Source organism: Adiantum capillus-veneris, chromosome 11, assembly GCF_014529385.1.
Source record: "Adiantum capillus-veneris isolate H3 chromosome 11, ASM1452938v2, whole genome shotgun sequence".
Classification (NCBI taxonomy): domain Eukaryota; kingdom Viridiplantae; phylum Streptophyta; class Polypodiopsida; order Polypodiales; family Pteridaceae; genus Adiantum; species Adiantum capillus-veneris.
In genome coordinates, this window is record NC_140941.1 from 141,908,937 (window position 1) to 141,931,717 (window position 22,781).

General features: G+C 45.2%; 1 protein-coding gene across 5 annotated transcripts in view; it reads right to left on the minus strand.

The window, feature by feature from the left end:
* LOC147448128 (protein VAPYRIN-like) overlaps positions 1 to 22,319 on the minus strand; it is a 60,973-nt gene extending 38,654 nt beyond the window's left edge. For 4 of the 5 annotated variants that reach the window (XM_086523996.1, XM_086523992.1, XM_086523994.1 and 1 more), the window contains exon 1: positions 21,807 to 22,307. The gene's annotated coding sequence lies outside the window, so the exon portion shown is untranslated. Of the gene's footprint in view, positions 1 to 21,806 lie in introns of all 5 variants that reach the window. The other variant, XM_086523995.1, reaches the window with a different exon arrangement.
* Positions 22,320 to 22,781: the final 462 nt, after the last annotated feature.

Here is a 22,781-nt window from a genome sequence, read left to right on the forward strand (position 1 = left end):
GATGCTTCCTTTGGGTTCCCATTGGTCTTCTGACCATCTATCCTCATTGGAGCCGCATCCAAAAGTGCAATGTGGCCCAACTGTCGGATACTTTTTGTTGGTAGTCCCACCTTGACTTTACGCCTTAATTGAGTTCACTTCCTAGTATCCACCAACTTGCTAAGTGCGACGGGGGGGGGACCTATATGATCTTGCTCTGAGCCTAGACATCCTCTTACCATACGAATTCCAGTGCCGACCACTTCCCGTCTGCGGGTGAATCTACCGTTCACATTGGCCATACAATGTCCGACCGTTTGCTACTTCAAAAAGAGGGCCTCAAAACAAATAAAATAAACCCCATTGGAAAGAAACCAACAACCAAGGTTAGCAGTTGCCACATCTCTGTGACATGGTTAATAACTGCCACGTCCTCGTGACAGGCGCCCCTTTCGGTATTTCTTTGTTCTTATAAAACTTGAGAAAAACCTGCAAACTTCTACAAGTTGTTCCACTTTTATCGGGCTGAAATTCCTCTACTCTAACCCAATTTAGGCAACATAACCACAGTAGAAATCTCCATGGACAAAATCCCAATTACATTGTGACTTTCCACGCACTTTAGAGCACTTCACAAAACCTGGCGAGAAATTACAACTCGCTGAATTCTCTGTTTTGCACTCCAATCCGCGTGCCGATCACTTTTGTGGATCATAGTTACCCGGAACGAGAACGGGAGGGTCCGGAACAGGCCGGGAACAGGGAGGAGGAGGGGGCCCCGGAACGGAAACGGGACCGGAACAGTAGACTAAAGTAAGGCTTAAATTACCTCCATTCAGCTTAGTCCCAAATCAACTCCAAAATTGCCCCCAAACCTACCCTCAAACTGCCCCAAATATATCTCCCAAACAGTCCCAAATCTGCCCCCAAATGCCTACTTTTGCCCGTTCCGCCCCGTTCTGCCCCGTTCCCCCCGTTTCGAAATACCGTTCCGGTTATACCCCATTCTGGAACGGTGTTCCGTCCCAACTCCGTTTCGGGAACGGGACTCGTCCGGGACGCCGTTTCGAAACGTTTGGGCTGTGTTCCACCCGTTCCTTGTTACAGTGCTGTGGATAGCCCTCGAGCTCTCGCACCTGTAGGGTTACTTGCCCCTTCAACTAGACGAGATTCCTCACGGGAAATCTCTCTAAATTGTCCTATACAAGCACCCAATGCTTCCCCAAGGCTTCCTTGGCAAATAAACGATCCGAACGCTTGTACCTAACCCTCACCAAGTTGTCCAAGCCCGTCCATGGCTGTAATTGCAGGTTTTTGACCTGATTTCGCCAACACAACGGCGCAAAAATCCTTATAGGTCAAAAGTACACGTCAAGGACACTTTCCCTTGCGGTATGGAAGCTTTCCAGTGAGCTGCAAGTCAATTTCAGCATGCTGTAATTTTCTGTTTTGCCACTGTTAGGTGCCTACTGCCCTGTACACACATCCCAAGGCCTTTCTGAGGCTCTCCTAGCGATTCTCTGCAATTTAGGTGCAAAACCCTAAATTTGCAGAAAAACACAGCAGGCTGTAATTCTCTGTTTTGGACCGTTTCGAGCGGAGCGAGCACGCCTACGCGTGTCTCAAGTGCTACCGCACGCAATGGGACAGTTCCCTTTCAAATCGAACGAGTTTTCACCGAGAAAACTCTCCATTTTCGTATTCCTTCGTGATGGAACTGTGCGTACCTTAAGGGAATTAGCAATTAGCTAATCCGGTTCCTGTACAGAAGGCTCTTGCCTTGGCAAACGTGCATAAAACCCCCAAAACTGTACATGGTCATCTGAGAAGCCCAACTAGTGGGGCATTACCATGTGTGCAAAGGGGGGAGAGAGATGCACGAGAGCAAATCGTCGCTCTACATAGAGCAAGGGAGAAGGCAAGCTTTCCATTAAAGTTGTGAGCACCGGCACCCACTACTCACACACACTGTGTACAAAAATCAGCCCTCTCTCTCTCTTGGGCTGATTTTTGTAAGTTGCTCTACAACTGAGGTGTCTTGAAAGTGGTGTCTTGCAAGTTGCTCTACAACTGCCAAGTGTCCAGTTTGCCTCTTTTGAGTTAATTCCCTAGTACCCACCGGCTTATAAGTATCGCGAGGTGCCTAAATGACTTTGAACTCAGCTTAGACACCCTTTTACTGCTCGGATTCCAGTGCCGATCGGCCCAACCAACTCGTGGTGACCTGCCCATCCGGACTACGGGTGAAACTCTCGGCCGTCGTCCGTTTCACATAGACCATACAATGTCCGGCCAATTGCAACTTCAAAAGAGGGTCCCAAAAATTAAACAAAAATCATCGGAAAGAAACCAACAACAAAAGTTAGCAATTGCCACGTCTTCGTGACAAAGTCCCGCCCATTTTACAGACTAAGGACAAGATATTTGAGGCAGACAAGTAGGTACAAGATATGGGTGAAACATACAGGAAGATAAAGATTGCTCTTGAGAAGACTCAAGCTATGCAAAAGAAAGCTATTGATCGTCACCGTCGTGAACTTGTATTCTCACTTGGTGATTAGGTACCTTTGCGCTTTGAAAAGGCCAGGTTAAGGAAAAGGAAAGGCAAGGAACGCTTTTTTCCTAAGCTCAGTATCCGATATTATGGTCCTTTTCAGATTTCAGAAAAGTTCAGCGATGTAGCTTATAGGTTGAAGCTACCAGAAGACTGGAAAATACATAATTCTTTTCATGTCATCCTTCTAAGACCCTTTGTTGGTGATGTGCCAGAGAATATGCTTGATGAGGAACAGCCCAAAGTGGAAGAATTGGATGAGATCCTTGTTCCTGAACAGATATTGGCACATAAGGAGAGGAAGGTTAGAGGAAAGGTTGCAAGACGCTACTTGGTGAAGTTCAAGAACTATCCATCTTTGGATGCCAAACGGATGGAAGAGCCTGAATTGGTTGATTCACCTCGGCTATTGCAACTGTATCTTGAAGCCTTTCAGATGGAACCCACAGTGACTTGATGTAGACTTTTTGGAGCAAGGTAAGAGCATGGTTCATGATGCTCAAGAGGGTAGTTAAGCAATTGTATCTACTCTTTCCGTACAGAATTTGGCTAGAGAAGTTTATGCTTGAGAGTACACCAGAAGACTTCTATGATTGATATATGTGTAGTAGCCAGGTTTGTGGGATTGTTTAATCGTCCAATGCTACATTTCCGGAAGCATGTATATCTTGGATTCCCATCATAGAATATATGTGATATCAGGAGATATCAGCATGCATTATTGGCATGCAAGCGAGGTCGCTTACAGTATTTCAAGGGTGGGGTGTGTCACCAAGAGGTGTATTTTTCTTGTTGCCTTCTCTAGATATGTACTACATATTTTTCTTTTCTTCTTTTTACTTATTTTTCCCGGAACCCTTGAAAAGGTGCAAGTGGACATTGCATAGCTAGTGTGAAACGGCTGCGGCCGAATAGGTTTCTCACATCGGTAGTCTAGGTCGGTCAGTCTGGGACTGGTCGGGCCAGTTAGCACTGAATTCTGATGAGTATGGAAGCCTGTGCGCGCCAAATGAAGTCTGGGTCACTCGGAAAGTCACTTACAACTTTATAAGTGAGTGGGAGCTAGGGAATTAACTCAAAGGGGCAAACTGACACTTGACAGAAGGAGAGCCATCTACACGACACCTCAGCAAGAGGGGGCGCCCATTTTGAGACTGAGGCTGATTTTTGCTCCATTAGAGACCTACACTATGTGTGTGAGTAGTGGGTGCAGGTCTACAGCTTTAATGGAAAGCTTGCCTTCTCCTCTATCTCATGTAGCGCGATGATTTGCTCTCGTGCATCTCTCTCTCCCCTTTGGCACATATGGTAATGCCCCACTAGTTGGGCTACTCACATGAATATGTACAGTTCTGAGGGTTTATGTGTGTTTGCCAAGGCAAGAGCCTTCTGAACAGGAACCGAATTAGCTAATCCCCCACAGGTACATAGTTCCATCGCGTAAGATTGCGAGTTTGGAGAGTTTTGTCGCGTGAAAACTCGTCCAATTCACAGGGGGGAGCTGTTTCATTGCGTGTGGGAGCCCTTGGGACACGCGTAGGTGTGTTCGCTCTGCTAAAAACGATCCGAAACAAAGAATTACAGCCTGCTGTGTTTTTCTGCAGGTTTAGGCTTTCGCACCTAAACTGCAAGAGAACACCAGGGAAGCTCTGTGAGAGCCTTGAAATGCGTGTACAGGGTTTTGGCATCCGACAACAGAAAAACAAAGAATTACAGCACGCTGAAATTCTGTCACAGATCGCCAAAAAGCTTCTGAATTGCGAGGGAATCCGTCCTAGACAGATGTTTTGGCCTGCATGGGTTCTGGCGTCATTATGCTGCCGAAATCAGGTCAAAAACCTATGTTTTCAGCCCTTGCCAGGTTTGGACAGCTTTGTGAGAGTTTGGCCTAAGTGTACGGATCGTCAACTTATAATTGAATAAGAAATACCGAAAGGGGCGCCAACTTTTGGGGCCTACAAGGTGTCGGTCTTGTGTGTGCAATGACATTCTAGTCGCTGGACGCAACTGCATTCTCTTTTCTTCTCAATGCTCTGTGTAAAGTTAACAGGTAATTGAAATAGTACCGCCCTCTACTGTGTACAGACCGGTTATATAAAGAAAGGTGATTATTTTTGCAAGAAATTAGTGACTGTTTTTCTGACTCATTACTGTCTCAGTTGCCGCCGAGAGGCATGACGATCATGCCATAGATTTGGTGCCAAAGGTTGCAGCCCACCAAATCAACCTCCCTACACGGTTACTGTGGCCCATCAGAAAAAGATTATGAGCCAAGTAGAGGAGCTGTTAGAAAAAGGATTGATTCAACCTAGTTCTTCACCCTCTTGCTCCCCAGTGGTTCAGGTGCACAAGAAGGATGGCTCTTGGCGCATGTGTATTGATTACCATGCGTTAAATAGGAATACCATCAAGAACAGGTTTCCTATTCCAAGGATTAATGATATTCTCGATCGTTTAGAGGGTGCTGCAATTTTCAACAGGATAGATCTTAAGAGTGGATACCATCAGATTCATATCAAGCCAGAGGATGTGCACAAGATTGCGTTTAAAACGATATTTGGTCTATATGAGTTTCTTGTGATGCCATTTGGTCTTACAAATGCTCCCACTACGTTCAATAGGATGATGGATTGGATCTTCCACCCACATCAAAAGTTTGTTGGTACATTCTTTGATGACATGATAGTCTATTCGAAGAATGAAGAGGAGCATAGGCGTCACTTGACCATTGTGTTTGAGGAGCTACGCAGTCACAAGTTGCTCATCAACCCCAAGAAAAGTGAATTCTTCTTGGAAGAGATCCACTTTCTAGGCCACATAGTGTCAAAGGATGGTGTGCGAATGGATCTTATCAAGGTTGAAGCCATTAGGACATGGCCAAAATTGAAGACTGTGCATGATGTCCGTAGCTTCTTGGGATTATGTTCTTACTACAGAAGATTCATCCAAAACTTTGTCGAGATTGCTTCACCCCTACATGCTCTGCAAAAGTAAGAGGTCACTTTCAAATGGACACAAAAAGAGATTTCAGCTTTTAATCTCTTGAAGGGAAAAATGACTTCGGATCCAGTAATTGGTTTACCAAATCTGAGAAATTCATTTATAGTCCAGTGTGATGCGTGTGGCAATATTATTGGGGCAGTGCTAATGCAAGATGGTCGGGTAGTAGCTTACGAAAGCAGAATCTTGCAAGGGCCATAAAAGACTATGCAGATCTATGAGAAAGTGCTACTGGTTATGATTCATGAGCTTTCAAGTTGGAAGCACTACTTGCTAGGTATTGATTCTGCTGTCCAAACAGATCATCAGACCTTGCAATACTACTTGACACAGTCAAAGTTATTTGAAAAGCATATGCGATTGGAAAACATTATCTCTATGTTCCACTTTCAAATTGTGCATGTGTAAGCCAAGAAGACTGTTGTGGCTGATGCATTGTCCAGAAAGCCACAAATTTCAGCTATGTCAATTCCTCATCATCATGAGCTTGATGACATGAAGGAATAGGATGCTACTCATGAAGATTTTGCAAGAACCTTTGAACAGTTGCAAGATGGACAACGCCATGAGTACTATCTCCTCAGGGACGGTTTTATATGATGCATGGTAGACTGTGTCACTAGGCCATTGCGACATAAGGTTATGGTAGAAAGTCTGTCCCACCATATGCAGGACATCATGGTATAGATGCCACACTGAAAGCCGTCGAGACATTCTTTTATTGGCCTTCTTTGAGAAGAGATGTGGATGCCTTTGTAAGAACATGCGTGATTTGCCAAGAGGTCAAGTTTGACAGGCAAAAGGGACCAGGGTTATTGCAACCATTGTCTATTACAGATAAGCCATGGGAATGTATTGCTATGGATTTTATCTTTGATCTTCCAAGAACGTCGTCAGGAAATGATGGTATATGGATCATTATTTGCAGGTTCAACAAGCAGGCTTTTATTTCTGTCAGAAAGAAGATAAAATATGATCAGATGGCATAGTTATTCATTTACAATGTGTTTAAGTACCATGGTATGCCATAGTCTATTGTCAGTGATCGTGATCCTCGTATGATAAGCCTATTTTGGAGAGGCTTGTTTAAAAACATGGGCACTACGCTCAGGTTTTCTTTAAGGCAAGGTAAAAGAAGATAAAGGGCAAGGAAAGGTTGTTTCCCAAGCTCAGCATGCCTTACTATGAGCCTTTTCAAGTACTTGACAAGATCAATGATGTTGCTTATAGGCTGAAAAGCAAGACCCTTTGTGGGAGATGTGCCAGAAGATATGCCAGATGAAGATCAACCCGAAGTTGAGAAACCTGATGAGAACTTGGTACCTGAGTAGATTTTGGCCCATAAGGAAAGAAAAGTTAAGGGAAAAGTTGCAAGACGTTATTTGGAAGCCCTTTGGGTTACAACCTACGTATGCCCCAACTCAACGTGCTCAAAAAAGGGGTCATGATGGCATGCATATATGGATTCAGTGCAATAGAAGTGTACATTGTTTGACAACTGTTAAAGGTGCAATGCTCACTTCTATGATACACAGAAATGACAAAAGTATGAAGGCTTCATTATATCATTTGTATCTATGTTTATGACCTCTCTTGCGCATACATGTGATGACAAAAGGGTGCTAATCACACTAGATCATATATGGCATTTATATCTGGCATGCAATCGAGGACATTTGTGGTTTCAAGAGGGGGTATGTCATGAGGTTGTGACAACCACTAACCTTAGTTGTTGGTTTCTTTCCCTTGATTTTTATTTAATTTTTGGGACCCTCTTTTTGAAGTCACAAATGATCGAACATTGTATGGCCAGTGTGAAACGACCAATGGCCGAGAGCTAAGGTCAGGTCGCCACGAGTTGGTCGCGACGATCGGCACTAGAATCCCAGTAGTAAAAGGGTGGCTAGGCTCAACTCAAAGTCATTTGGGCCCCACATGACACTTTATAAGTTGGTGGGTACTAGGAAATTAACTCAATAGGGCAAACTAGACACAGAGCAGCCTGTGAACAAATCTGCAAGTCACATCAGCTGGGGGCGCCAAAAATTGAGAGAGAAGGCTGATCTTCTTCATTGCGAAGCCTATAGTGTGTGTGTGTGTGTGTGTGTGTGTGTGTGTGTGTGTGCAGGTTTATAGCATTAATGGAAAGCTTGCCTCCTCCTCTGTTCTATGTAGCACAATGATTCTACTCTCGTGCACCTCTCTCCCCTTTTGAATACAGAATCGTGATGCCATCTCAAGGGCTACTCATTAGTATGCACAGTTTTGTGGGTTCATGCGTGATTGCCGAGGCAAGAGCCTCTTGTACAGGGACTGGATTAGTTGGTTGCTAATCCCCTGCATAAACAAGTTGATTCGGAGAGATTTCTCACAAGAAATTTCGTCCAAATCAAAGGGCAAGTATCCCTACAGGTGCAGGCACTTGAGGGCTTGCTACGGATGTGGCCGGCATGCAAAATGGAGCCCAAAACAAGGAATTACAGCCTATTATGTTTTTCTACAAGTTTAGGGTTTTGATCCTTTTTGATCCCTAATAGTCCAAGGAGCTTCGGAGAAGCTAGGAAACTGCGAAACAAGTGATCAATGCATTTTAGAGGCAGAAAACAGAGAATTCAGCGTGCTGTAATTTCTCGCCAGGTTTAGGAAAGTGTTGTAATGCGTCGGGAAAGTCACCTATTGCATAGGGATTTTGTCAGTGAAGCCTTCTACACTTGTTATGCTACCGAAATTGGGCTAGAGTAGGTCATTTTCAGCCCAATAAAAGTGGGACAGCATGTAGGAGTTTAGAGGTTTTCTGAGTTAAATTGGAATGAAGAAATACTGAAAGGGGCGCCAACCTTTGGGGCCAACGCGGTGCCATTGTCTACTTGGGGGCACTCTAGCTACCAAGTTGTGGTTTGTTTGAAGTGTTGAATTCCAGTCACAAGTTAGTTTGTGAAGTACCTTTGTGTTGAAAGTTAATCAATGTAAAGATAGGGTAAGAGCCAAAGTCTACCACCCTTTAGTGAGGCTACTGGCCAGTTTTATCCGCTACATATTCTGACAACAAACTCTACCCTTGTAGAGAGAGCACCCATCATCCAAGTAGTAGTTAGCAAATCTCTTCTCTCAACAAAGTTTATCACCCCCTTTGAAGCGTTGCGCAAAAGGATGTGAATAGTCCATCCCTAAGCTTTCCAGCTCAATACCGTAGCTAGAAGACTCTACTAGTCGCTCCAGACTAACACGTTCCTCTTCTTGTTGAGACTCTCGCTAGTCCAAGGAGTAGTTGGCGAATCTCTTCCCCCGACAAGGTTTATAACTCCCCTTTGATACCACTATTGCGCGCTGGAACATCATGACAACAACACACCTACTACCAACGTACACGCTCCTCTAGACTGAGGATGCCATGCACAGAGAGAGAGAGAGAGAGAGAGAGAGAGAGAGAGAGAGAGAGAGAGAGAGTATTGGGTACAATCATCCCCCCATGCCTAGAGTGAGCTGGCTTCTTCTAGGCATGTATTTATATTAATTCCAAAAAGGGACAGATCATAAATGAGGCTATTTACATTCCACTTTGGGGATAAAAGACTTTACTGATCTAACTAAAAACCCTAAGTCTTATTGGATTATTCCATGTCCTGCTATCTGCTGTAGCCTATCAGTCACCTGCCCACGACTCAGCTACCTTGACCTGCTACATCACGCACATACGACCATAAATGTTAGTGTCCAACTTCTCAGAATCCATTCCATGACAGATCACAAGCATGTGACTCTAACATATCCACCACCACATTGTATTTCCCACGCTGGTAACGAAGTTGAAGGTCAAACTCCTACAAGATCTTCGCCCACCAAGCTTTCCTACCTTTCAACTCATTTTGACTTGAAAGCCATTAACACTTTCATGATCCGTCCGGATCTCAAAAGTGGCACCATATAGATGATGTCGCCACTTTTTAAGAGCATGTACAATCACTAGTAGCTCCCACTCATAGGCGGAGTAGTTATATTGAGCACGATCTAGCTTCGTACTCTAAATACAACAAGGTATCCCCTTTGCAATAAAATTGCCCCAAACTCCCAATTACTATGAGTATATCGTAGGGTTAGCAAATGGTTACGACAAGTGTGGAACACCTTTGTTTTAGGAGTGCCACTAGTCATGCAAGAGTACCGGCCTAAACTTGACTTTCAGGTCATGCACCTTGCTAGACCAGACGTGTGTTTGGGTGGGGAATGGTTGTTTAGCCTAAATCCCTCTTTATAGACGATACATTACACTTTGGGCACGAAGGTAAAGTCATTAAAAAACAAGGAGACTGTAGTTGCAATCCTATTGATCTTCTCGATTGAGTTATGCCCTTCATTCAACACAGGCAAAGGTCATCAAGTATATGCTTGTTACCTTATTTCTAATTCAATTCCCGTAGATGAAACTTTTTGGAATAGTCACGTTATGCACCTAGCTAGAGTTGACGTGTGTTTGGGTAGGGAATGGTTATTTAGCCTAAATCCCTCTTTATAGACAATACATTTGTTACGTGCACATCTAACCCTATGTGCATCTAGAGCAAGTTATCTCAGGTCTAGGGTTCGGGTCAGCTTAGGAAGTGTTCTGGCACCTTCGTGAGCCTGTGAGCAGGCCGTGCATGTCCAGACACTTAGATTAGTTGCATATCCTCTGGTTGCACACAGCATGATCATCAGCATGACATTCAGTACCCATAATGAGCATTTTACACAGCATAGAACCCTTTTTCCCAAAATACACATTTTTCACTTATTATTTAAGAAGTGACTTTTGTTGGAAAAGTGATAGGGCAAATTGCTAAGGCACTATAAAAGAAACCTAGCGCTAGGCTAAAGAGGCATAAGAAGTTCCAGCAACTTGCAGTGCACCCTCTCTAAGACCGGCAAAAGGCCCTAGCGTTTTCAGCCAACAAAAGCAGAGAGCGTTTTTGGGATTCCCTCCCTTGGCGTTTTCATTAGTAGATTCAGCCTAGCGTTTTCATCAACAGCAGATCCAGCCTGGCGTTTTTCAGTTTGCAGATCTAGCCTAGCGTTTGCAGATTCCGGTGCCAGATCAGCCCAACACATCAGCGTTTTTAGTTTTCAGCACTTAGCCACAGCAGATCTCACCTACCCGTAGCAGATCCTCGTCGTACTGTCAAGTCAGCCGGCGTTCATAGTTTCAGCCCGCTGTTTTCAGTTTTCAGCATCTGTGTTTTCAGCGCATCGTCGTCGAGTAATCGTCATCGCCATCCTCGCCGACACAATGTCAGAGACCAGCAGAAAGTCAAAAGTTTGCAGATTTCAGCATTTCAGCCCTAGCGTTTTCAGTTTTCAGCCCGTCCTCGTCCTCGTCGTCATTGTCGTCGACATCGTCGGCAAGTCCATTGCATCTAGACCATTGTACCAGATTTGTGCAATCTATAGCATAGACCTCTCTTGCGATAGAGAGGGGGGCCCTCGGAGGAGGGTTTGAGAACTGCTGCTGTCTTATTCCTCTCTCTCTCTCTCTCTCTCTCTCTCTCTCTCTCTCTCTCTCTCTCAGCACCTTCATTCGCAGTAGCATTCACTTTGTTTGTGATCATTGCATTCTCTCTCTAAAGAAACGGAAGGCTCTTCCTTCCGTAAGTAAAAGGAACCCTTGAGCACAGTTCGGAGCACTCATCTTGAGCAAGATCAACATTCACTTCCGCTGCACCTTACAGCGTTGCAGTTTGAGCACAAAGGTAAAGTCATTAAACAACAAGGAGACTGTAGTTGCAATCCCATTGATCTCCTCGATTGAATTATGCCATGCGTTTAACAAAGGCAAAGGTCATCAAGTATACGCTTGTTACCATATTTCTCATTCACTTTTTGTAGACGAAACTTATTTGAATAGTGTTTCCCTTTGTTTTAGATAAAACTTAATTGAATAGTGTTTCCATAGTTAAAACAAAGGGTAAAACCGCCTTGGACGAGATACACCTTTTGAGAACCTCGTTTGCTCCCTTGTCAATGACGCCGCCTACAATGAGTGTGTCACCAGCGTGTGACTACTATCTATCCTTTTTGTTGATTTCTTTCTTATTATCTATTTACTTTCACTTTTTGGAAACACCCCTCGGGAAATCTAACTGCCCTGCATTGCATAGCTAGTGTGGAACTGTCCATAGGGAGTCCAGGCCTGAGGGCAAGAGAGCACTAAGGTTGGACAAGGACTATGGTTAGCCAAGTGGGGTCATTGACTAGCCAAAGTGGAATCCTTTGCTACAGAGGCTACATTTCAGTTCTGGATGTGGCCGCAGTGTACAAAGAGGGTCGGATGACCTAGAAAGATACAATGGCAGCATCTCCTAAAATTTAGGGAACTGCTATTTTGGGACCTGAAAATGTGTTGGCGTCATTACCTCCGGAATGACAAGGGGAACATTTTCTTACTCTACCGTGAAGTCAACTGGGCAACCGGTTGGGAGATTTTTAGGCGGCAACCCCGAAACGGGAAAATGCTTGTAAATGTGCCAAGTGGCACATTCTGGTGCACTTGCCTCATGCAACAAGAAGTGGCGCTGAATTTTAAGCTGGGAGAGGCTCATTTGCAGCTTTTGTCACAGGTTAAGAGCTATGGAGTGCTTGCTTTCCCTCTTATGCACAGTGCGGTGCCAGGAGTGATGCCCTGCACGCTACGCACTGCCCTCTCTCTCCCCTTTGGCAGTATGTTATGCCCCTCTAGTGGGCTCTTCATTTGACCAATGTACAGTTGTGTGGGTTCATGCGCGATTGCCGAGGCAAGAGCCTCTTGCACAGGTACTGGATTAGCTAGCAGCTAATCCCCCGCAGGTACAGGTGAATTCGGAGAGGTTTCACGCCAGAAATCTCGTCCGATTCAAAGGGCAAGTAGCCCTACAAGTGCGGGAGCTCGAGGACTTGCTACGGATGCGACCGGCACGCGAAACGGAGCCCGAAACAGTAAATTACAGCCTGCTGTGTATTTTTGCAGGTTTAGGTTTTGGCCCTAAACGGACCCTAATACCCCCAGGAGGTTCGGGGACGCAAGGGGACCGCTGTACAGGCGATCTGGCGCATTTTCAGGGCTGAAAACAGAGAATTCAGCGTGCTGCAGATTCTCGCCAGGTTTTGCAAAGTGCCCGTATGCGTCGGGAAAGTCAGTCAATGCGTGGGAATACTGACAGTGAAGGGTCCTAGTACAGTTATGCTGCCGAAATCAGGCCGGAACAGTTGAAATTCAGCCAAGTTTGTGCGGGGCAGCTTGTAGGGATCCACAACATTTATTCCCTCTTTTAAACAATAAAGAAATACCGAAAGGGGCACCTAAGTTAGGGGCCAATCTGGTGTCGGTCTTCTCATACAGGTGCATTCTAGCGTCTGTATCCCATTCCCCTCTCTTGTGTCACTATAGCGCAGGTAAAATAGACGACTAATAATGGGTGAAAGCTAAATCAAGGTTTGAAGTAAAGTCTACCGCCCTTTTTGGACTGAACAGGCCGGTTTCATGGTTCCATCGACGGGATTAAATCACTTTTTCCCATAGAAGTGAGCCTTGGTCAGTTTTGGGCTTGAAGACACAGGGAATTGCAATTATGGCTGACAGACCAGATGATGTGACTGAAGAGGTTTCCTCTTCACAGGGTCAACAGACACATGAAGTGGGTGAGTCCTCAAGACCACCACAGACAGATGACGATATATTCAAGACCCAGTTGGCTACTGCTGTGGCTATGTTCACACAAGTAATGCAGAATCCAAGGTTTTTAGCTTTTCTGTAACCTCCTATTCCGTCTCAACAAGTTGGGTCACTGGATCATATTCAAAAGCCTGTTAAGGCTCGAGCACAGGTGATTCATACCGCACAGTCAATGGAAACACCTGTACACTTGACGGAGAACATGCAGTCTCCACAACCTATGCCTAAGGTGCAAGAACAGGTGGCTGAGATGCCAGTCTTTCAAGCTGTACCAGTTCAGCCCGCCACCTTTCAGCAGCCTATAGCTGGTTCTAATGGGCAGGGAAGCAACCTACAGGCTATGCAACAGGTCTTCCCACCACCTTCAGTACACCCTGGCTATTTTGGAGGTGGATCGGTATTCCAGAGCATGGCTGGTCATGCACCTGGAAATCAGTTTTACACGCCAGGAACAGTGTTTGGGGGTGCTCAAACGATGATGCCTAACCCCATGTACAGTGTCATGGGTATGCAACCAGGGTTTCAGAGCACTCAAGGCCAATTTGGGATGCCACAGGCAAATTTTGGTATGGCTGGAATTACAAATCAGCAGCCAAATATGGCATTTCCAGGTCAAGTTAATAGCGGCCAAGGAACACAGATGAACCCTAATAGTGTTCCCATGTTTCAGTCACTTCCATATGACAATTTAACGCCGTTGGAGAGGCCAACTCCGTACAAAGAAGGTGGCAAAGGTGTGACATTCACGACCTTTACAGGGTTTGATGACAGGAAGAAGGCTCTCTCATTCCTCCAGCAGTTTGACAAGGCCTATGCAGGGGGAAACTTTACAGAGGCTTCAAAGGTCCGCAAGGCAGCCACTTTCTTGACAGGGAATGCGGGACAATGGTGGACAACTTTATTGCTTCAAGGGCAAGCTCCGTCCACATGGATTTACTTCAAGCAGATTTTTGTAGCAGCATGGTTATCTAATGATTTCGAAGCAGATGTCATGACAGAATGGCACCAGCTAAATGCTGCCACTTGCAGAAATCTGGATGATTACAATCGGAAGTTTTGGAAAGCTCTACTTCCAGTAACTTCCTATAGGTTTGTGCCATTGACAGAACAGATTGAAAAATATTGTTGTGGCCTACCCAAAGGATTGAGAAAGTACTGCACGAAGACAAAAGTCACTACTTTGACGCAGCTCATCGAGGTAGCAAACACTGGCAATGGTTTGCTCAAGGGAGAAGATTGTGAATTTAACACTGGCGTCAAGGCAGGATCAGGCAAGAAAAATTCAGCCAAGAAGCACGTTCCCAATGAGGCTCCTAAAGGGACTCACGAGTCGGCCAACGCAGGGAAAGATAAAGCTACGGCTGAATCAGAAAAGGGACCAGCGAAGAAATGGAAAAGACGTTTTCCTCGCAAGTCAGAAGAGCAAAAGAAGGTCCTGAGGACAGAGAACAAATGCTTTATATGTGAGCAGCCTGGCCACATTGCTTACAATTGTCCTACAAAGAAAAGGCCAGCTGATTCTGATGACAAGGAAGACAAGAAAGGAAAGAAGCCCATGGCTGGTCTAGTGCCAGATATGGTGGGCGACAAGCCAAATTCAGATGCAAGTGAGCTTTGCAGAGCATGGGGAAAGGTCAGGGATCAAACAGTGCTTATCTTCTTTGATCCAGGTGCCAAAGCCAACTTTATTTCCCCAGAATTGGCTTCAAAGTTGGGAATCAGACCTGAAGAGATGGGGTATACAGTAGAGGCAGGTTTGGCATGTCCTGGCCATACAGAGGCTGTGACACCCATCATTGGAAAGTTGCGTCTACATATCCAGTCCTATGTAGATGCTGAAGAATTTTACATCATGCCACTGGACGGATGTGATGTGTTGTTAGGTATTCCTTGGTTGTTTCGTATACAGGGAATCATGGATGCCTACAACAAAAAGATCACTGTACAGAGTAGGGGAAAGACTCACATTCTGGATGTAAAGCTTAAAGGGGAGTCTATTCCTACTGTATCAACTTCTGCTATTACTTCTGTAATGAAAAAGCATCTTTCTACGTACTTGGTTTTTGCACGTGAAGTGTCAGATTGTGATGAATCAAATTTATTTGTGCTAGATAAAGAAAGGTCAATGTTTTTACAACAGTATAGTGACTGTTTTTCCGATTCATTACCGTCTCAATTACCGCCAGAGAGACCCGAGGACCATGCGATAGATTTGGTGCCAGGCAGTAGCCCACCAAATAAGCCTCCGTACAGGGTTAGTGCGGCTCAGCAGAAAGAGATAATGGGCCAAGTACAGGAGTTGTTAGAAAAGGGGCTGATTCAGCCCAGTTCATCTCCATTCTGTTCTCCAGTGTTGTTGGTGCAGAAAAAGGATGGCTCATGGCGTATGTGCGTCGACTACCGTGCACTGAATAAGAATACCATCAAGAATAGGTTCCCTATACCTAGAATTGATCATATTATGGACAAATTAGAAGGAGCAGCTATGTTTAGCAGGATAGATCTAAAGAGTGGGTACCATCAGATTCGCATTAGATCAGAGGATGTGCACAAGACTGCTTTTAGAACGACGTTTGGCCTTTACGAACTTTTAGTGATGCCCTTTGGTCTCACAAATGCTCCTGCTACGTTTAATAGGATGATGGACAGAATTTTCCGTCCACACCAGCAGTTTGTTGGTACATTCTTTGATGACATGATAGTCTACTCAAAGAATGAAGAGGAGCATAGGCATCACTTGGCCATTGTGTTCAAAGAGCTACGCAGTCATAGGTTGCTCATCAATGCAAAGAAAACTGAGTTTTTTCTGGAAGAGATTCACTTTCTGGGACACATTGTCTCAAAGGATGGTGTCAGAATGGATCCTGCAAAAGTTGAAGCGATCAAGTCATGGCCAAATTTGAAGACGGTGCATGATGTCCGAAGCTTTTTGGGACTATGCTCCTATTACAGAAGGTTTATCCGAAATTTCGCTGAGATTGCTTCACCTTTACATGCTCTTCAAAAGAAGGCAGTCACCTTCAGATGGACACAGAAAGAGATTTCAGCTTTTATTCTCTTAAAGGAAAAGATGACTTCAAATCCAGTCATTGTGTTGCCAGATCTTAGGAAGTCATTTGTGGTCCAGTGTGATGCCTGCGGTAGTAGCATTGGTGCTGTGCTAATGCAAGATGGCAGGGTAGTAGCCTATGAGAGCAGAATTTTGCAAGGGCCAGAGATGACCATGCAGGTCTATGAGACAGAGTTACTGGCTGTGATTCATGCGCTCTTAAGTTGGAAACACTACCTGCTAGGTGCAGATTTCGTTGTCCAAACGGACCATCAGACCTTGCGATACTTCTTGACACAGACAAAGTTATCTGAGAAGCATATGCGATGGGCAAATATCTTGTCCATGTTCCATTTTCAGATTGTGCATGTGGAAGGCAAGAAGAACGTTGTGGCTAATGCCTTGTCAAGGAAGCCACAAATTTCAGCTGTGTCGATTCCTTATCATCATGAACTTGATGATACGAGAGAACAGTATGCAAATGATGAAGATTTTGCAAGGGTCTTCGAGCAACTAATGGATGGACAACGTCATGAACACTATCTTCTTAAAGACGGGTTCATGATGATGCATGGCAGATTGTGTGTCACAAAGCCATTGCGACGCAAAGTTATGGAAGAGAGTCATGTCCCACCGTATGCAGGGCATCGTGGTATCGATGCTACAGTTAAAGAGGTTGAGACATTCTTCTACTGGCCTACATTGAGAAGGAATGTGGATGCCTTTGTGCGAGAATGCCTAATATGCCAAAAGGTCAAGTTTGACAGGCAAAAGGCACCAGGGTTATTGCAACCACTACCTATTCCAGATAAACCATGGGAAAGTATTGCTATGGATTTTATCTTTGATCTTCCGAGAACGCAGACAGGAAACGATGGTATTTGGACCATTATTTGCAGATTCAGCAAACAGGCTCATTTTATTCCTGTCACGAAGAAGATAAAGCCAGATCAGATGGCACGCTTGTTTATGAGCAATATTTTCAAGTATCATGGCATGCCACAGTCGATTGTTAGCGACCGTGATCCACACATGACAAGTTTCTTCTGGAGAGGCTTGTTTGAGAATATGGGCACCACGCTCAAATTCTCTTCGTCATTTCATCCTCAAACAGATGGGCAGTCAGAAGAGGCAAATTCTACTGTCCTAGATCTGCTGAAGTGTTATGTGTCAGAGCATAAAGGAAAGTGGGAGCAATATTTGCCATTGGTGGAGTATGCATACAATAATACAGTGCATTCATCAACTGGCAAGGCACCTTTTGAGATAGTTGAAGGTGGCAAGAAAGTTCCTCCCATACTGCATACAAAGGACAAGATATTTGAAGCAGATAAGTATGTTCAGGACATGGATGAAATTGTACAAGAAGGTCAAAGTGGCCTTAGAAAGGACTCAGGCAAAGCAAACGAAAGCAGCTGATCGTCACCGTCGTGAAGTGGTATATTCACTTGGTGATTGGGTGCTTTTACGCTTTGAAAAGGCAAGGTTAAAGAAGATGAAGGGCAAGGAAAGACTGTTTCCAAAGCTCAGCATGCGTTACTATGGGCCTTTTCAAGTGTGCGACATAATCAGTGATGATGCATATAGGCTGAAATTGCCTGACAGTTGGAAGATTCACAATGCGTTTCATGTGAGTCTTCTCAGACCCTATGTGGGTGATGTGCCAGAAGATATGCTAGCTGAAGATCAGCCGGAAGTCGAGGAACTTGACGAGATCTTGGTCCCAGAACAGATTTTGGCACACAAAGAAAGGAAAGTGAAAGGCAAGGTTGCTAGGCGTTACTTGGTAAAGTTCAGAAACTATCCACCAATGGATGCTAAGTGGATGGAAGAAGGTGAACTTGCAGAGTCACCAACTGTGTTATCACTTTACCTGGAAGCCTTCGATTTGCAACCTACCTTGACCCCTTGAGTTTCAAAGCTAAATGGATTGTCAGTGTGACAATGGCTTCTGAAACAAATGATATACATGGTATTTAAAGTGAGCTCAAATGAAATACCTGTTACATGAATGTTAGAGCTGTACAGATTGTCAGTTTGGCAATTGCTCTTATGGAATGTCCAAAAGTTGGTTAGTGCTATAGAAGTGAGTATTTCTTGTCAGTTTGTCAAGGATACAGTGATTGCTTCTATTGAAGAGTACATGTGTAACTGCATTCTTAAACTGTCGGTTTGGGTATGCTCGAAAGTGTTACGGGATCCAACGTGTACTAGAAGACAGTGGCAAAATGTGCAGCTACCATTTTTTCATTGGAAAGTTAGTGACTCAAAGCAATGGCAGAGTGCGAAGCTACCACTATGTCATTGGGACAGGGTTCACACGCAGGCAATACATGAGTCGACGAGGTGTTGAATACACCAAGGTTGACAATGAGCATGTATGTGTCGTATATGTGTCGACAGGTGTTGAATACATCAGTGTTGACAGTGAGCATGTACGACATAGATGCAAACGAGGACGTTTGAGATTTCAAGAGGGGGGTATGTCACAAGCGTGTGACTACTATCTATCCTTTTTGTTGATTTCTTTCTTATTATCTATTTACTTTCACTTTTTGGAAACACCCCTCGGGAAATCTAACTGCCCTGCATTGCATAGCTAGTGTGGAACTGTCCATAGGGAGTCCAGGCCTGAGGGCAAGAGAGCACTAAGGTTGGACAAGGACTATGGTTAGCCAAGTGGGGTCATTGACTAGCCAAAGTGGAATCCTTTGCTACAGAGGCTACATTTCAGTTCTGGATGTGGCCGCAGTGTACAAAGAGGGTCGGATGACCTAGAAAGATACAATGGCAGCATCTCCTAAAATTTAGGGAACTGCTATTTTGGGACCTGAAAATGTGTTGGCGTCATTACCTCCGGAATGACAAGGGGAACATTTTCTTACTCTGCCGTGAAGTCAACTGGGCAACCGGTTGGGAGATTTTTAGGCGGCAACCCCGAAACGGGAAAATGCTTGTAAATGTGCCAAGTGGCACATTCTGGTGCACTTGCCTCATGCAACAAGAAGTGGCGCTGAATTTTAAGCTGGGAGAGGCTCATTTGCAGCTTTTGTCACAGGTTAAGAGCTATGGAGTGCTTGCTTTCCCTCTTATGCACAGTGCGGTGCCAGGAGTGATGCCCTGCACGCTACGCACTGCCCTCTCTCTCCCCTTTGGCAGTATGTTATGCCCCTCTAGTGGGCTCTTCATTTGACCAATGTACAGTTGTGTGGGTTCATGCGCGATTGCCGAGGCAAGAGCCTCTTGCACAGGTACTGGATTAGCTAGCGGCTAATCCCCCGCAGGTACAGGTGAATTCGGAGAGGTTTCACGCTAGAAATCTCGTCCGATTCAAAGGGCAAGTAGCCCTACAAGTGCGGGAGCTCGAGGACTTGCTACGGATGCGACCGGCACGCGAAACGGAGCCCGAAACAGTAAATTACAGCCTGCTGTGTATTTTTGCAGGTTTAGGGTTTTGGCCCTAAACGGACCCTAATACCCCCAGGAGGTTCGGGGACGCAAGGGGACCGCTGTACAGGCGATCTGGCGCATTTTCAGGGCTGAAAACAGAGAATTCAGCGTGCTGCAGATTCTCGCCAGGTTTTGCAAAGTGCCCGTATGCGTCGGGAAAGTCAGTCAATGCGTGGGAATACTGACAGTGAAGGGTCCTAGTACAGTTATGCTGCCGAAATCAGGCCGGAACAGTTGAAATTCAGCCAAGTTTGTGCGGGGCAGCTTGTAGGGATCCACAACATTTATTCCCTCTTTTAAACAATAAAGAAATACCGAAAGGGGCGCCTAAGTTAGGGGCCAATCTGGTGTCGGTCTTCTCATACAGGTGCATTCTAGCGTCTGTATCCCATTCCCCTCTCTTGTGTCACTATAGCGCAGGTAAAATAGACGACTAATAATGGGTGAAAGCTAAATCAAGGTTTGAAGTAAAGTCTACCGCCCTTTTTGGACTGAACAGGCCGGTTTCAGAGTGTCTAGTGTCTGAGCGAACGTGGTGTGAACCCAACTCGTGTGCCGGTCACTTATAAAAGGAGTGAACCCAACCCATGTGCCGGTCACTTAAAAATAACGACCTCCACAAGGTAGAGTGCCCACGGTCAGCCCGTGAGGGAGGCATGTGCGAGGTAACCTCGAGGTTGTGAAGCCAGGTGGTATGGGACGCTCCTTCCTCGGACACTAGCCCCCAGCTAGGGGGTGCTGCTGGATAGTGGCTTTGATTGAGTAGTTCGTCTGATGCGTGTCCGTAGGGGGTCCAAGTAGCCATGAGATCCTCCACGTATCAATTTTCAGCTGGGAAGAATTGGCCGCTGCAAATTGCCCCCTCGTTGAAATGCAAAGCTAAGAGATGGCCAAGCGATGAGAAATAGCACCTTCTGTTGTTGGTTCTCCACCCAAAACGCCATGGACTAATAGGGCACTCTTTTGACTTCCCACTTGTGTCAAATAATAAACCAAGGATTGATTTTATACTTATTCTAAGAAATCCTTAACTTATGGGATTATGCCTTGACTTATGGGATTATGCCCCTGACTTAAAAGCTACTAATATAGAAAATTGAAACTATTGGATCTCGACGATCCTACTCGAAGTGTACCGCAAATGCACGTCTTGTAGTCCTAGAAATCCGTTGTAGCTGACTAATAACTACTACAAAAAATTGAAACTATTGGATCTCAACGATCCTACTCAAAGTGTACCGCAAATGCACGTCTAGTAGTCCTAGAAATCCGTCATCAATTCCCCGATCATGACCCGTACAACCATTTGAGCGAAAAGGATTATGCAAGGGTTCTAACTAATCTAACGGAACTGTCCGAAAATGCAAGTTTTAGGAACAGGCTCACAAGGGTGTCAGTCCATGCCCCCTAGGTAACCTTAACCTAGAGCTTGGCTCTGAATAGTCGTAGCACGTCCACATGATACATCGAGCCCGTGTGCATGTGACAACTCCCATGACAAGCACCAACTAAACCCTCCTCCAAAGATTCACTCATCTTTGCAAGAAATAAAGAAAACATGAAGCAGTTTCTATATGCTAAAGAGACTATTGAGTGGCGTTTGTCGTTGCAACTCTGTCAACTTCTTTTCATACTTTATGAATAATCCTCTTTATGCTTGCAGGAGGCACATATCTTGGTAATCCAAAAGACAAACTGTAAGGCGAGTTCGTTGCAGTTTCTAAGCTACTAAGTAAGGACTGTGGATTCATGCTACCTACAAAACTCAATCTGAATCCACAAATCTCCACTAAGAGATTTTTTAAGAATCTTTTCCTGCATCTGCAATCCAAAACACTCAGAGAGAACCAAGAATATGAATCAAAAATACCAATTCACAAGAGAAATGGTTGAAGAAATGAAGCTCTTCTTGAAGACGTGTGGGCAAATGATGCCTTTGTATAATTTGAGGAGGTGTGTTGTGTTTAAAACAAAAGACATGTAAATAAACCCAAAAAAGGCATTGAGAGTCGTAAGCAAGCCAGTTTGGAAAGAGAGGACTAATCAAGGAGTCTGCACCAATCAACGAATTTGAATGAGATGTCTGCGCGTACCTGTCCGTGAGTCTGCCTTCTTGTACTGTTTGTTTTATACATTAAAAATCAGCTTCTAGATAAACTGGGGACTTCACTGTGGTTAAGCACATCTACACAAGGCCCTCGTGACAATATGCTGCAAGTATGCGAGACAGATGGTTACGGCAATTTTGCATCATGGTACAACTTGATGGGTGGTCATGGCACTCATAATTTCTTCCACTGTTTAACCGACACTCTGCATGTCTCACGCTGCACGAAAACGGAGCTTCTTGTAGCAGCGGCACGCAGGGTTCCAGCGTCGGTACCACAGAAGAGACGCGCAACAAGCGAGGAGAAGATTGAAGACAAGAGACTAAGACTGACTAAAATCTGTGCGCAAAGCTAAAGGCAATCAAAAAAGCGAGGAAGATTAGGGACGAGGATCCCCACACAGAACGAGGCGCTGGCGAGAAGGGCGATGGGAGACAGGACGGCGACAATCCAGCTGAGTCGACTCTACACTCCCTCACTAGTCAAGACTGGAGGCGCACGTGGTCAACGTCACTAGTGTACACGGGATCTATGGTTCAAACTAGTTTGCCTTGATTGCTTCACTATGGAAGTTGGAAGTGGCATATGCACAACTCGGGGAGGTCCATGGAATGGAGGCAGGGTGGCAAGCATGGACTTTCGCTTGCATACCAACAACATGGCGGATACCAAAAAGTTATATGCAAAGACGCATGTCGGCAATTGTCACGGCTGTGACACACACATGCATGTATCGGTGGTAAGAGTAAGCGAGACCGTCGGTAGGCGGGTCGCGCGAGTTAGTCACTAAAAGGCGTAGAAGAAGGCGAGCAAAAGCAGAAGAAAGCGGGAGGCTATGGCGGGGGAGGCCCTCACAGCCGCCCATGCTTATGCCTCGTCCTTGCAAGCCCCTCACAATTTGCATACATCACAGTTCTTCCATGGACCTCCCCAAGTTGTGCATATCCCCGCAATCGGTGC